Consider the following 14,275-nt stretch of genomic DNA (forward strand, 5'->3'; position numbering starts at 1 on the left):
CCGTGCACCTGTGCAGAATGAGTGTGAACTCACTACCACGCCAGAATGACAGCCTTCGGAAATAACGGCAAAGCGCAACACAGGAGAGAATCCAGATCTGCACATGCTCAAACAAATGTTCTTTAGAGCTAAGAGGCTAAGCAAGAGAAAGAATTTTACCGAGCGCGTTCTGGGTCTGCAGACGTAGCTCATATCGAATGTAACGGTACCTTCTTTACTAAGCATGGCTGTGAAGGAAGTCATGTTAAGGAGAGGCAAGGCCCAGCATGAGGGTTACACTTTTGACACAAAGATTTTTTAAAACAAAGCTGTGGGAAGGGGTGGAGGTAAGTGTACGTCTTCCCTGTCCCTCCCAAAAGGTCTACGTTGCATGTGGTGCTATTTGCTGCGTGGAAAATATGCTGGCCTGACTTCATGGTGTCATGGGCGGGGGGGGGGGGGGGGGGGGGGGAAGGGTCAGCACGCTCCATTTTTTGGTGATGAACGTTCGTTCTCAATCCCAGTGCCACATGAAGTGCTAAAGGGTCAGAACATTTCCACCACACAATGAGGTTTTATTCTCCCTCACCGCCCCCTGATAAAATATTAAAATTAACAGGTCCCATTCCAGAAATAAACAAAGGAAGCCATTCAAAAATATTGCCATCCCTGCTTTCTGAACTAGTTTGGTACAAGGGGTGGGGAAGAGACAACACAGCAGTAATAAATCATTGCTATCCTAAAGGCCAGTGCGAAATAACGAGACAATGAAGACAAGTGAACTAAGTTAGTCAGAGGCTCAGAATAGTTTTGCAACTGAGTTACCATCAAAGCCAAGGAACCCGGTAAAAGATGCATTTTCCACCCTATCCTTTTATGGAGCTGCAGGACTGGATTGCTTTGATGTAGTGAACATATAGGTCGTGCAATCTTATTGAAGTCACAATGCAGCCAGTTTACAATTGTTACAGTTTCATATTTTTTTTTTAATAATTAGCTGCATAACAAGAATTTTCTATACAACTTGAGGGTAAAAGTAAAAGCATGACCCAAGAGAGAAGCTGAAAGAGTGTTGTTCGGCAGCCAGTCGCATTCACCAGCTGAACATCCATTCATTTGCATATACAGAGTATAAAGTATCCAGGGCTGGGACCATCAAGAGCCATAAGTTTCCTGAACTGGAAGGTTCTAGAATCTGAAGACTTTGTCGATTTTTCTAAACACAGCCCTGGAACAACTCCAGCTCAGCAGTCAATGCTCGGCAATTGGCGTAGCTGCTCCAGTGCTGACTCCAAAGCGCAGCCAAGGGTACGCTGTGATGTGCACCCACTGAGCTAACAGACATTTACCCCTGCTTGGGGTTTGTGGTAGTGCGGTTTGACGCACGCAGATAATACCTGTTAACCTCATTTGATCTGCTTTGGGTGCTCAGCTCCCTACAACACAAACAAATGAGGCACAGAGCAGAAAGGAAAAAGCAGTAGTTTGCTTGATCCTGGAATTCCCAAGAACTAGATGCAGAATCCAGAGCAAACCAATGTTTGCCTTTAATGGCAGATGAGCATACTTGTGAAATCGCATCTTGATAAAGAATTTAATGCCCATCTTTCTTGATAATGATGGACATGAAAACAATAAGGTAAGACATGTAAATGACAAAATGCACTAAGAAAGGGAGGAAAGCACACAGCAATCACAAGAGTACACCAAATCTTCAGTGTGAATGACCAATTTCTCTGCATGTTTCTGATCCACAGACAATCAGCTATCAACACACTTTAGTGTAGTGCCCATTACAACTCAAAATATTGCTTTGTGGTCTCTTTTTTCCCTAAGGCAAAATTAGCAAGGTGAGAGTTAGGTTAGAGGTAAACTGCCTAGTGTTTCTATCTAATTTAATCAAAAGTATGATTGGTTCAATTTTTTCCAGAGATTCTATAAACTGGTCAGGAACAGAACAACAGGTTGCCACAAGAAATTTCAAAAACTTCTGCAAAAAAGTCATCAAAATCTCAACACATTTTGACAAACTGTATTTAAAATACTGCTAGTTCCTTCTGAAAAACCAGTGATACTCTTGATACACCTACATATTTATATGGATGCCACTACTGTAGAACCCACCATCTGTTTGTAATAATCCTCTGATCTAGTGAGAACACAAGTACTGTCACTCTAAATGCATGCTAGGATTTAGTGCATTGTCACATACACTGTTTTCAAACAACAGCTTGCCCTGACGTTATTGGTGTTCAGTGAAGCTAGAGGCATTGCTGAAAGAGCCTTCTCCGCAGGCATCGGTACATTTGCATCCATATTAAAAACCAATGATCATCCAATTCCAAGAAGTGCAAAAAACACAATGGACGAATCTACATCAGGACTATGTCCCATTTGAAACCCAGCCTTTAGAACAGATCTAGACTGTGGAATTAGCCTGTCTCGCTACACTCTTTTTTTTAAAGGCCAACCAATGGATATTATGATTTATGTTAACTTGCTGCATTTATCTTTCCTCTCGGTATTCAACGTTCTTGCTCTCTGCCATTCGGCACTCGGATACTATTGTGCTGAATCCAGGCTAGATTAGATTAGAGTCCAAGTACAAGCTAGAGAGTGTAAAAGGAGAGGCTAGTGTGTGTCTGCCAAACAACAACACTGTCAAGTAGTGGAGGGGGGAAGAAAATATTACGACAAACTGCCACCTTTCACCGAGTGTAATAGGCAGCTCGCACGCTCCCATTCTCATCAGAGCCTGTAATGGAAAAGAAAATGCCACAAAATTAATCATTTCTCCTGACAAAAATTGTGACAGGAAGGGGGGAATATTATAGCTTTAAATCACACTCATTACCTGCTTAGCACTGTAATCTGGCAGGCTTCATTAAATGGCATTCCTGCTGGGCTTTCTTTGCTGTATCAGTGGCTGGGCTGCCAGACCGCTTCACTTCCCTGCTAAATAGCATTGCTGTTTATATTCGAGTCCACCGACTCCAAGGCAGAGCTAACCCGTTCTGCCACTCGAAGAGGCACAGGCTCTCGAATCGCAGCGAGACTAAGGGGATATGTCTCTACAGCAATCCCGGGCTGGGATTGCTGCTCACACAGACAGCCCTGGACTAGCTTGGGTCCCAGAGCAGGGAACCGGTGGCAGCTCCTCAGAGCAGCTTGTACCATCCACAGTTTCACTGCTCTGGGACTCAAGCTAGATGGATTGACGCTACACTGGGTAAGTCTACTTGAGCTGCAGGCACACCCGCTGAGCGCAGTGCAGCCGTAACCTTAGAAAGAAACTGGTGATCTCTCAGAAATGTGCTTCCTAGTTCACAGACTTGTACCTTCGGTGGTTTTTATAGGTGGACGTATTTTGTGGCTGGTTGGCTGTTTTCTTGTCATTACCAACCCTTTCCTTTGTATTTGCTCAATAAGATTAATTAAGTACTGGATGGATTGGAGGAAGCAGGAGATCCACATTTCCCGATGTTACAAAGGACCCGACCTGGCAGTCCTTAGAATCATAGAATATCAGGGTTGGAAGGGACCTCAGGAGGTCATCTAGTCCAACCCCCTGCTCAAAGCAGGACCAATCCCCAACTAAATCATCCCAGCCAGGGCTTTGTCAAGCCTGACCTTAAAAACCTCAAAGGAAGGAGATTCCACCACCTCCCTAGGTAACGCATTCCAGTGTTTCACCACCCTCCTAGTGAAAAAGTTTTTCCTAATATCCAACCTAAACCTCCCCCACTGCAACTTGAGACCATTATTCCTTGTTCTGCTACCACTGAGAACAGCCTAGCTCCATCCTCTTTGGAACCCCCCTTTCAGGTCGTTGAAAGCAGCTATCAAATCCCCCCTCGCTCTTCTCTTCTGCAGACTAAACAATCCCAGTTCCCTCAGCCTCTCCTCATAACTCATGTGTTCCAGTCCCATAATCATTTTTGTTGCCCTCCGCTGGACTCTCTCCAATTTTTCCACATCCTTCTTGTAGTGTGGCTAAAAACTGGACACAGTACTCCAGATGAGGCCTCACCAATGCTGAATAGAGGGGAATGATCACATCCCTCAATCTGCTGGCAATGCTCCTACTTATACAGCCCAAAATGCTGTTAGCCTTCTTGGCAACAAGGGCACACTGTTGTCTCATATCCAGCTTCTCGTCCACTGTAACCCCTAGGTCCTTTTCTGCAGAACTGCTACCTAGCCACTCGGTCCCTAGTCTGTAGCAGTGCATGGGATTCTTCTGTCCTAAGTGCAGGACTCTGCACTTGTCCTTGTTGAACCTCATCAGATGGCCCAATTCATCAGATGGCCTCATCAGATGGCCTCATTGGCCCAATCTTATAATTTGTTTAGGTCCCTCTGTATCCTATCCCTACCCTCCAGCATATCTACCATATATCATCTGAAAACTTGCTGAAGGTGCAATCCACGCCATCCTCCAGATCATTAATGAAGGTATTGAACAAAACCGGCCCCAGGACCGACCCTTGGGGCACTTCACTTGATACCGGCTGCCAACTAGTCATGGAGCCATTGATCACTACCCGTTGAGCCCGACAATCTAGCCAGCTTTCTATCCACCTTATTGTCCATTCATCCAGCCCATACTTTTTTAACTTGCTGGCAAGAATACTGTGTTACCATGTCAAAAACTTTGCTAAAGTCAAGGAATAACACGTCCACTGCTTTCCCCTCATCCACAGAGCCAGTTATCTCATCATAGAAGGCAATTAGGTTAGTCAGGCATGTCTTGCCCTTGGTGAATCCATGCTGACTGTTCCTGATCACTTTCCTCTCCTCTAAGTGCTTCAATATTGATTCCTTGAGGACCTGATCCATGATTTTTCAAGGGACTGAGGTGAGGCTCACTGGCCTGTAGTTCCCCGATCCTCCTTTTTCCCTTTTTTTAAAGATGGGCACTACATTTGCCTTTTTCCAGTCATCTGGGACCTCCCGCAATTGCCATGAGTTTTCAAAGATAACTCATTGCAGACAACAATTTCCTTTAGTCTCAATGTTTCTCATGGAGACTCCACAACCTTACCACGCGCGGAGACGTCTGCATCATCATGGCCCAGCAGGCTGTGATTGTTCTTCCCTGATGTGGCTCTTCCGACACAATCCATGCTGTGTCACTTCCAGATTTGATTAGTGCAATGGGATCTGCTACCCCTGCAGTCCACCTGGACAACTCAACACAGCAGCATACCTGTGAAGAGAGTATCTTCCAAAGAGAAAGCCCCCCTGGTGCTCTAGGATCAGCCCTGGCTGGCAGAGTGAAGTCTAAAGGGGCTGGCTAAGACCAATAACATTCTAACATTATTATCTCTATTGCCAGGTTTCCATTGTGCTAGGCATTGTATGAACATAGCAAGGATGGTCCCTGCCCCACACAGAGTTTATGATCAAAGTACAAGACAAGAGACACAGCTGGACAAATGTGACAGACAAGGAAACAAAGGGGACAATTATGACGTTGCATCTGCCTGTCTAAGAGACCACTTCACTGTCTATAGCATAGTGCCATAGTGGCAACCAGCTATGGCTCTTCATTTGAAAGGGAGAGGGAATTCCCTCTAAACCTTTGATCCAAATTACCCTGAATCTGTTTCTTTTGGTGTCTTGCAACACAGCCCATGTGTTTTCCCAAGCCTTTGGAGAAGAAGAACATGTAGGGTATGTGTGTAGTAGGTGACATGGTATTGCTGTTCCTTTCTTTGGTAGGCTATTTTTTGTTACATGGGCGGAGATGGATTGCAGGATTTAGAATTTATTGCAGATTATGTTGATTGTTACATTCAATCACTGTCCCATCTCAGACACCACAGTGTGGCACTGGCTGGCAAGTGTTTGAAACGGCAGCCACTCTTTCCATCTCCTTGCAAAATGCTGAAAGTCACTGGCATAGAATAAAAATATTCATAAGAATATTTATCTTCCAGCAGCATTTACGGCTTAGTCGGAAGAGTTTAAGTGGATAATAGCCCTTCTGAGCTACATTAATTAGGGGAAATTAGATTGTTTTTCACTCTTAGGTTTGTTGAAATATATTTATGAAAATATTTTGACAGCTGCTGGCAAATGAAAAAAATAGAACATGGAAAAATATTGAGAGTCTCCCAGGAACACGCCGTTGTTTTGGTCCCTTAACAAATCATCTTCTAATACCCTCTCTGGAGGCTCCATTCAGGAGTGAAAATACTGTAGGATGTTTAATGTTTAATTTTCGGAACAGTGTTGTATTAATGCGCAGAGCAAACCTGGTTTATACTCAGCTAACAGATCCATAGATAACAGCAATAGAGAGGGAAATGAGAGGAAGGGGACAGGGAGATGAAGGAGCAGAAGTTTTGTAGCCAGACATTTGCTGGGTCCAGGCCTTGCATTCCACAGAGTGATGTTGTTCGCTGTGATGCTCAGGGATTAGGCACCGCTACTGAAAGGCTGCTGTAAATTATAAGTCAGCATATGTGCAAGGGAAAAAGACAACCCATTAGTAAATTTTTCAAATATAGATAGCCTCTCAGGAGATTAGTTTGTACATTATTCACAGAAATAACTTTGACGGCATAAAGATTTGTAGAGCATTTCAATTGCCCTGAGATAATTAAGAATTTGTTCAGTGAACAAAACTGGAAACCTAAAAGTCACAGTAGCTGAACAAATTATTCCAAAATCTGCATCACTTATTTGATGGCCGTCCAGTTTTGGAGAAAATTAACATAAGATGCAACTGCAGTAGCTTACACTGAGCTGAGAACTAGAATAAGAATTAAAGTTGTTTTACAAGACTGCTGAAGCCTCTTTTCATAGGAAGCCACAGTCCTTGCTAGTCATAATTTATGCTGTAAGCCACTCTTGAATAAAACTAAATGCAATTTTTGGCCCATATCTTGCAAAGCTGCCCATATTTGATTCACTATAATTACAGCATAGACATTGAGTGCTTCAGTAGATAAGACATTTGTACTTGGTGCATACGCAGCCTGCGATTTTCATTTCCAAATTTCTCTGTGACAGACTAGTTTAACTTCACTGAAATCCACTTGGTTAAAATGTGGCTTTGAATAATGAACTGACTCTCTTTTAAAGCAGACCTACCAACAGCATGAAGTGAATAATGGTTTTCATTGACATCTAGTTCCACTATATTAACATACCTAAGGTTTATTATTCCTGGGCCAGAAAGGGAAATAGTCTGGCTGGATCACTGAAAGATAAACCTACTTTCATCCCTGTATTTAATGAGGACACATCAAACACAAGTAGCTTATTCCATCATACAAAGGACTGGTTATAGGAAATAAGACATTTTGCAAAGCAGAATTTAAAGGAGAAAAAGATAGGACTGCAGTGGTGAGTAAATGGGATCAGGGGATGAGAGAGCTCAGTGTGGAACAGAAAGGAAAACTAGTTTAGATTTATATTTTTTAAGGTCCTTAATACATACCTCTCAATCTCCTGCCTGCTTCAGTCAAGAACAGCGGTTCTCAAACGTCATTGCACCGTGACCCCTTCTGACAACAAAAATTACTACATGACCCCAGGAGGGGGGACCAAAGACCGAGCCTGCCTGAGCCCTGCCGCCATAGGAAGGGGGCCAAATCTGAAGCCCCAGGGCTTTTGCCCTGGGCAAGAGGCATGTAACCTTAGCCCTGGGCAGTGGGGCTTGGGCATGGGCTTCAGCCCTGGGCGATGGGGCTTGGGCTTCAGACTTGCTGGGGCCCAGGGCCAACACCAGCTTTGGCAACCCCATTAAAATGGGGTGGTGACCCACTTTGGGGTCCTACCCACAGTTTGAGAACCACTGGTCTAGAAGCTCTGACACTTACTCAGAAGGAACGGAGCTTTAGACCATGCATTTGCAGGAAAGTCTCTGGGACAGATGACCGGCTACTGACCACATAGTAAAGTTCTAAGGGCCTGTTTTCAATGGTATTTCAGCTCTCAAAGATGCATATAGGTGCCTAGTGTGATTTTTAAAAGCCTCTAGATACCAATCATCAGCTTTAGGTGCCCAACTAAGTGACCCTCTCAAAATGCTTACTTCTTTCCGCTTCCTTCTATCAGAGCTCATGCTGTAATTTATTTATTACAGTACAGGAAGGTCATCAGAACTTAGTAAATATTTGCTGCGCCTTGACTTGAAAGTATTTATATAATGCTATAAAAGTGACATGAGTCCATGTTTATAACAAATGGGAGGAAACTGTTCTAGCTACATTTCAGTCTGTTTTGGGGCCTTTTTGGAACATCCCCTACTTTATCTACCTCCGAGTTTATATTCTACTCAGAGGCCACATCCTTTGCCGAAAGGAACACTAGATACCACTCCTGAGATCAAACTTGCCTTTACATATCTGAGGTGCTTCCACCACATCAACCAAAGGTGTTGGCAAACTTCTGCAAGGCGGATCCTTCCCACAATAGTTCCTGGCCACTTCTAACTGAAGCACAAAATCCCAGACGTGGGAACTGAACCCACCCTGCACACTCAAATTAAAGAGCAACCCAGCTCCTTTGTATGAATCATAGAAGATTAGTGTTGGAAGAGACCTCAGGAGGTCATCTAATCCTGCTCAAAGCAGGACCAACCCCAACTAAATCATCCCAGCCATGGCTTTGTCAAGCCTGACCTTAAAAACCTCTAAGGATGGAGATTCTACTACCTCCCTAGGTAACCCATTCCAGTGCTTCACCACCTTCCTAGTGAAAAAGTTTTTCCTAATATCCAACTGTAAAGGTTCCTTCCCCACTCTGAACTCTAGGGTACAGATGTGGGGACCTACATGAAAGACCCCCTAAGCTTATTCTTAGCAGCTTAGGTTAAAAACTTCCTCAAGGTACGAACTTTGCCTTGTCCTTGAACCCTATGCTGTCACCACCAAGCGTGTTAAACAAAGAACAGGGAAAGAGCACACTTGGAGACGTCTTCCCCCCAAAATATCCCCCCAAGCCCTACATCCCCTTTCCTGGGGAAGACTTAATAAAAATCCTCACCAATTTGCATAGGTGAACACAGACCCAAACCCTTGGATCTTAAGAACAACAAAAAAGCAATCAGGTTCTTAAAAGAAGAATTTTAATTAAAGAAAAAGTAAAAGAATCACCTCTGTAAAATCAGGATGGTAAATACCTTACAGGGTAATCAGATTCAAAACACAGAGAATCCCTCTAGGCAAAACCTTAAGTTACAAAAAGACACAAAAACAGGAATATACATCCCATTCAGCACAACCTATTTTACCAGCCATTTAACAAAAGGAAATCTAACGCATTTCTAGCTAGAGTACTTACTAACTTAACAGAAGTTCTGAAGAGCATTTCTGACCTGGTCCCGGCAAAAGCATCACACAGACAGACAGACCCTTTGTTCCCGCCCCCCTCCAGCTTTGAAAGTAACTTACCTCCTCATTGGTCATTTTGGTCAGGTGCCAGCGAGGTTATCTTAGCTTCTTAACCCTTTACAGGTGAAAGGGTTTTGCCTCTGGCCAGGAAGGATTTTATAGTTCTGTATACAGAAAGGTGGTTACCCTTCCCTTTATATTTATGACACCAACCTAGATCTCCCCCACTGCAACTTGAGACCATTACTCCTTGTTCTGTCATCTGCCACCACTGAGAACAGCCGAGCTCCAGCCTCTTTGGAACCCCCCTTCAGGTAGTTGAAGGCTGCTATCAAATCCCCCCTCACTCTTCTCTTCTGCAGACTAAATAAGCCCAGTTCCCTCAGCCTCTCCTCATAAGTCATGTGCCCCAGACCCCTAATCATTTTCGTTGCCCTCCGCTGGACTCTCTCCAATTTGTCCACATCCTTCTTGTAGTGTGGGGCCCAAAACTGGATGTAGTACTCCAGATGTGGCCTCACCAGAGCCGAATAGAGGGGAATGATCACGTCCCTTGATCTGCTGACAATGCTCCAACTAATGCAGCCCAGTATGCCATTGGCCTTCTTGGGAATAAGGGCACACTGTTGACTCATATCCAGCTTCTCGTCCACTGTCATCCCCAGGTCCTTTTCTGCAGAACTGCCGCTTAGTCAGTCGGCGCCCAGTCTGTAGCGGTGCATGGGATTCTTCCGTCCTAAGTGCAGGACTCTGCACTTGACTCTGTTGAACTTCATCAGATTTCTTTTGGCCCAATCCTCAAATTTGTCTAGGTCACTCTGGACCCTATCCCTACCCTCCAGTGTATATACCTCTCCCCCCAGCTTAGTGTAATCCGTGAACTTGTTGAGAGTGCAATTCATCCCATCATCCAGATCATTAATGAAGATGAACAAAACCGGCCCCAGGACCAACCCCTGGGGCACTCCGCTTGATACTGGCTGCCAACTACACATCGAGGCATTGATCACTACCCACTGAGTCCGACGATCTAGCCAGCAGAGAACATCAAGGAGACAACCACTGGATCAGCATTCAGTATTAGGCATGTTTACTGTGCTACACCATGCAACTGGATATATTTTTCACCCTAATACCATTTTCAGACTCCCCGTACTGATCTGACATATTCTGCCGTTTTACTATGGCATTAAATCAACAGCAATATGACTTTTCTGGCTAGGAAATGTAAATAAAAGTGTTTCCAATTCTAAGTGAGCAAAAGTCATTTATTGCCATGATGTACATTTGGAAAGACAATACAAAAAAGATTCCATCTTTGAATTTTGGTGGCAAAATTCATCAACAGAATTATATCAGTGTATCACAGTTTGTAACTATTTCAGACAACCAAAATATGCTTTGGTTTCCTGTATGTTTTAATCATTAGCATCAAATTTGTACAGGCTGTGAATATACTGTCCCATTCTAATTGAATGAGCAATGCAATATACTTGTAGGTGGATTTGGTGCTCATGAAAATGTTGGACTAGCAACACTTGCAAGAGTCAGACACAGTTCAGGCAGTTATTTCTAATGGAATATGGAATATCAGTCTTCAGTTCCAGCTGCTGATCTGTTGTTTTAGCTAACCTGGTAAAGATCTGTGGGTTTTGGAGCTGAAGGTTACATAAGGTTAGCGGACATCTATGTTATAATGAGAAGGGAGTGATCCAGTGGTGTGCGTACAGCCACCTTGGACTAGTCAGCACTTTCGGAAATTCAGGCCCCTTTAAGGCATCCTGAAGTGGACACTCAAAATGGTGGCACTCAGAATCACCTGTGCTTTTTGAAAATCTTGGCCTTACTCGCTCTGCCTCCATTTCCCCAGGAGACAAAGGAAGATAGTCATTACCTGCTTACATGGGGCCAGGAGGGTTCATTCAGTCAGGTTTGTAAAGCTCTTTGAAGGCTTGGAAGTGAACTGCAAACTTCCAGATATAATTCTTCCAGTGCACTTTACTTTGCCACACCAAACCCCTTTGCTTTCCTTTCTGAACGCGGGCCAGCTCTTAGCAGTTACAGCCTGAAATTCTCTCGGCAGCTGCAATGCTTGTGTTCTAAAAAGCCCTAACAGTAGCAGCACTGTGTTTTCTGGAAAAGCTTCCCACGTGTATAAAAGAGATTGCTCCACCCTCGTTCTTGCCCATCTCATGTGCCGTTAATTAAGGTTTGACTGACAGATTTTGGTGGGAGGGCCCACCACTTGCTTCATGGGCTACTGAACCGTAGTTAATTTATAACCATGAGCTAAGAGAAAAGCTCTCCGCATGCTGCAGCTCCCCCTAACCCCGGCTGCAGCAGCCCTGCTCCTGGAAGTCCGTCAACCTTTTCCATAGGCATTAATATTATTGCTGTGTTGACCTTTGATGGTCCTGCCATTTTGGAATTTATGGATCAGCAAGCACCAGTAAATCGTGTCAGAATTAATGCAAACAGAAGGCATACTCGCTACCATCCTCCCTCAATAAAGAATAGCTTGCTACAGTGTTATTACAGAGACAATTTATCCTGATTGCCAGAGAGATGAAAAGCCCAGACTTTAAGCAATAAGCTGGCATGGAGAAATCAATCCTCTTTTACGCTGCCCACGCAGAAATGGGTCACACTGCTGCATGCTGTCAGCAGCGTAGATGTGATTGAGCCAGCAGTGCAGTGCTGCTAAAAAACACCACATACATACATACACACACACACACACACACACTGCACCCAATAATCCATCCTGGCATTGCTTGCTCTCACCAGATCTCAGATCCACCACATCTCACCAGGCCTTGCCTGTGCCTGGAATATTAACATATTGGTCACAGAATGGTTGACAGAACTTTTCTTCTCTTTTATTTATTAAGAAGACAGATCACTGGAAGAGTTCAGAAAGTATCAGAGTTTGCTGCCATCTCATTACAACTCCATCCTTCAGCTCCAAGTATTTTTTAATGCTCTAGTCATTAAGATAATCACTATATGGCACATGGTAATTAAGATCATGACACAGGAGATTTTCTCTCCAATAATGGTTGTAGCTCTCAGCCCTCAAAGCTTCCCCAGGTTAGGTTCCAATCAACCCCCCAAAGCGCAGAATCGTCCACAAAGAAATCTTCCCTCCCCAAGGTTTGGCTTCAGTTTCAGACACAAGCTTGGTGGGATTTCTCTGTCTGCATCAGAACAGTTCCCTCCTCTTTGCTAAGGCACTAGGTAGGGACTAAGTGAGCTGAGCTCAGTTCCTGGCTTTTCTGTGTGATCTTGGGCTGCTCACCCCATCTCTTGGTGCCTCTGTTCCCTACCTATAAAGTGGGGATGATGCTTATTTACCTCCTGGAGAGTTGTGAGGCTCAAACCATAACTACCGGGAAGCAGACACTACTGTTACCGGGGACATACAGGTACCTAGCTAGATAGGAAACAGCTCTGCGGAGGATGGTGAAATGCAAAAAAGTCTGTGCTGCTGTCTGATAGGCTACCTGCCGACCATCATCATCCCAAGGTTTTGCCACAAGAAAACAAGCAGCTTCAGACTCGGGTACCCACGTGGTTTTAATCAAATAAATTAAACTGGTTGAGACTAAGCAGAGCGGGGAGGTTTGTGGGGTTTGAAACCTTTCAAGGCTCCATAGAGAAGCTGAATAAATATATAAAGCAGAAGGGTGTCTCCTTTTCCCCCACACTCCCAACACATAAAACCTCACGGGGCCTTGCATGGGCATTAATGTGGATAGTCTGTCAGGACCAGCAGAGCAGGACAGCCCCATAGCAGTGCATCTCTGCTTTTAAGGAACAGTGCTGTGGACATGGTTTTACTGGGTTTATAGCATAGAGCTCTTGGACTAAAAGGGGCCGAGTGCGAGCAAGAGGGGGCAAAAGGGGAGGCCATTGCTGGAGGATAGGAAAAGAGACATTGGCTGCAGCTTCTGGAGGGGTCAACACATTGCAAATATTTGACTGGGTAAATAAAGGAATCTGCAGAATAGGTAGCCGGCTGCTGCGGAGGGAGACAAGCCGTCTAAGAAGAGCAGGGTTTTTCTAGGTAGCTACAGAAAGGTAGGTGGGCTCTCTGAAGGGCTGAACCTAGAGGCAGGCAGCTGGAGGGGGAAGAGAAAGGAGCTAGAGGAGAGAGGAAAGCAGGCGAGATGTCTCTGGCTAGGGAGGCAGGAATAAGGGAGCTAGTGCTGAGCCGTGGGCATGGAAGGACCATGCAGTAGCTGGAAAATATGGCAGTAGGCCACAAGTCAAAAAAGGATTAGACATTGACACAGATAACAAGAATATCTGTTAATCGTGTGTTAATCTTTCATACACTGTTCACAAGTGTACCCTTAATATAATGTGTTACCACTAATTTAAAGTGTCCATGCCTATCTTCAATGTGCATTTTATGAGAACAGAAGTCCCTGGTGCAAGCTATGAAGACACAGATCCATCATGCAGGAATAAACAGAGACATAGAATGCTGCACAGTAACTCCCATCCACTGCAACCCCACTAGAATAAGGAATCGTGGGTAGAAAGTGTGGTCCTTCACTTACTTCTTATAGAGGACATTGACCTTTCATTGATTAAAATAAGCATCTGGTACACAATTCAGACACATCACAATGGATTGTTTAAATGGAACATTAGTTTGGAACAGTGTACCCACATTTTTCAGCTAGGCACATTCGTCTTATGTGCCTGGCTTTATGCAGCTTACCCTCTCATACATCAGTTCCTAGTGTGACATGATAGTTTAATACATCAACAGGTTGCTTTGACACATCCAGTCTGGAAAAATAAAAGAAGTTTTGTAACAAGAGCTAGATATCAGCTGTTTCTGGCAATTTCTTACCTGCAAAAATTTTGTTTTCCAAATTACCAGCAGGCTAGATGGTTCCAATGTACCCTAACTAAAGCTCATAGGGAAGGCCAGGCAG

Source organism: Chelonia mydas, chromosome 6, assembly GCF_015237465.2.
Source record: "Chelonia mydas isolate rCheMyd1 chromosome 6, rCheMyd1.pri.v2, whole genome shotgun sequence".
NCBI lineage: Eukaryota > Metazoa > Chordata > Testudines > Cheloniidae > Chelonia > Chelonia mydas.